Source organism: Thamnophis sirtalis, unplaced genomic scaffold (genome assembly GCF_051295495.1).
Source record: "Thamnophis sirtalis isolate CommonGarterSnake01/CBP01778 unplaced genomic scaffold, rThaSir2_p1.2 scaffold_7, whole genome shotgun sequence".
In the NCBI taxonomy this organism is placed as follows: domain Eukaryota; kingdom Metazoa; phylum Chordata; class Lepidosauria; order Squamata; family Natricidae; genus Thamnophis; species Thamnophis sirtalis.
This window is the reverse complement of record NW_028261387.1, coordinates 78,797,001-78,799,691: the sequence shown is the minus strand read 5'-3', so window position 1 is coordinate 78,799,691 and position 2,691 is coordinate 78,797,001. Positions and strand designations below refer to the sequence as shown.

The following is a 2,691-nucleotide window of genomic DNA, read 5'->3' as shown; positions in this document are numbered from 1 at the left end:
AGAAAGAGGTGCAGATGAGCCTTCCAGTTGAACACAATATTAATTTCTTCTCTTAGCAATATCCTTTCAAAAACTTGCTGTCAAACTGTATTTTTTAATGTGACCCAAAATTGGACAGTAAGCATATTAACTATAATTACATTAATTAATTAAATCACTTGCAATTAAATTCCATCTATTCAATCTAGTTTTGTTCAGTGTCTGCCCATTTCTTACTTCTAGCTCTACCCAGTGTTTACAAGCTATCTCCCCTGTCAAACCCCACTCAGCTGGGCAAGACTAAGAAAAAAGAATTATACAAAATTCAGTAAGAGATCTTTCCTGCTACTGGTAGTATTAGGGGTAAATACAATTGCAATTGCAATAAGACTTTCCAACTTTATTTTATTAATGTGTTTCATTAAGGCTGAGTTTCTTGGAACATTTTTAAATCTTTCTTCCTGGGTTGAATTATCTCAGTCTTACTTCTTGGTTGTGTAACATTTCTTCCATTATTCCTCCAGCCTTCCCAAGTCTTTCATATCTGCCCACCAGCTATTCTAAAACAACATTTTTTAAACCTGGTAACTTTAAGGTATGTGGAGTTCAAGTCCCAGAATTCCCCAGTCAGTATTTTGGCTGGGGAATTCTGGGAGTTGAAGTCCATACACCTTAAAGTTGCCAAGTTTGAAAAACACTGTTCTATATTTTCCTCCCTTACACCATTTGATGTTGCAAATAAATAAGGTAATAGAGAACAGAGTTTTTCTGAGTGACCAGTCATAATTCAAGGATTACATAACTGCTATATTGTATCAAGATGATGATGATGATGATGAATGATGATGATTAATATATACTTTATTCATTAAACATAAAACTCAGCCAACTGAACATTCAAAAATGCATTACAAATACCAGTGACTGGTGCTAATGATTGATACAGTTTGCTGCCAGCATCCTAGGTATCAACCAAGTACCTTCTTAAAATATAGAATGTTCTGAGAAGTATAGTTTTTTGCAGTTCCTCTGGTGTTATTGCAGGAAGCTGCAATTTGCTGATGTATCTTGTAAAATTCTTGGACATGTTGCCAAGTGTCCCAATGACAATGGGTATCACTGTTACATGCTTCATCCATAGCTGTGTAGTTTCGATGGCCAGGTCACGATATTTCGTGATTTTTTCTAGTTCTTTTTCTTCAACTCTGGCATCTCCAGGAACAGTGATATCAATAAACTGTACACTTTGGCCCTCTACAACTGTGATATCTGCCGTGTTTTGCTCCAAATGACAATCTGTTTGTATTCAAAAGTCACACTAGATCTTCACCTTCTCATTTTCAATAACTTTTTCCACTTTATGTTCCCTGACTTTCTGGATACAGGTAAATCATATTTTTTACATAATGCCCTGTGGATTAATTTAGCAACTCAGTCATGTCTACTTTTGTAATCAGTTTGTGCGATTTTGCTGCATTCACATATTAAATGTGAAACAATTTCGACTTTGTTATTGCAAAGTCGGCTGTTTGGGTTGTCAGTGGATTTTTGTATCTTCGCTTTCATGGCGTTAGTTTGTAGTGCTTGTTCTTGAGCTAGTATTAAACCTTCCGTTTCTTTCTTGATAGTTCCCATCTTAAGCCATGTGTCATAATATTTTCCTTCAATGTTTTTCAGGTGTTGTCCATGCAAAGCTTTAGTTTTCCATCTATTTAATCTGTCATCCAGCTGTTTTTCCTTATATTCTGTCTTTGTTTCTGTTGTTTTTATGCTGTTCTCCATTTTCAAAGCCTGCAGCAATTTTTCTTTAGTTTGGTTCACATTCAAACTTCATTTTTCTTCTTCTACAGTTTGATGGATTTACAATAGCCCCCTGCCACCTATTTTTCTTGACAGGTACAACCTGTCAATGTCACTTCGTGGATGTAAAGCATGGTACATATTCAAAAGTTTGTGTGTTTTCTGGTCCAAGTTTTCCAGTTCAACCAGAGTCCAGTTGATGATTCCAGCTGAGTAGCGTATCACTGGAACTGCCCTTGTATTAATGGCTTTAATTATGTTACCAGCATTCAGCTTTGATTTTAATATTTTGCGGACTCTCCTGATATATTCCTTTCCCTCTTTGACTTTTCCATTCAAGATATTATCTGATTCCAATATGCCTAGATTCTTGTAACCATCATCCTTTGCTAATGCTTTTACTATTTTTCCATTTCCCAGTTCTATTCCTTCTGTTTTGTCCATTTTTCCTCACCGCATGGATAATATAGCACATTTTTCAAGCCCAAAGTTAATTTTGATGTCACTGCTGAACAGTTGAACTGTGTTGAGTATTGATTTAAGTTCAGTGGGGCTTTTCACATACATTTTAAGTCATCCATGTATAGTAGATGGTTTATCTTGCCATATTGGCTTGAGATTTGGTATCCCAGTTTTGTGTTTTGTAGGATTATTGTCAATGGAATTAATGTAATGTTGAACAGTAGTAGTGAATGTGAATCCCCTTGGAAGATTCCCCGTCTGATGTTGCCTTCACCAATGTTCTCACCATTTGTTGTTAGAACTGTTGTTAGAAGAGGAAAATGAATATAAAGAAATTAAATTTGCTGATATTTATGGTGATTGGTTTGTTTCTGAAAACGGAAAGAGTGGAATACTGAAAGAGGAACTAAATGGAGGGGAAATCTACCCCAAATGGCAAGATACAGAAGA

The 2,691-nt window shown here is 35.7% G+C and overlaps 1 pseudogene; it reads right to left on the bottom strand.

The window, feature by feature from the left end:
* Positions 1 to 254: 254 nt before the first annotated feature.
* Positions 255 to 1,920, bottom strand: LOC148044732 (uncharacterized; annotated as a pseudogene).
* Positions 1,921 to 2,691: the final 771 nt, after the last annotated feature.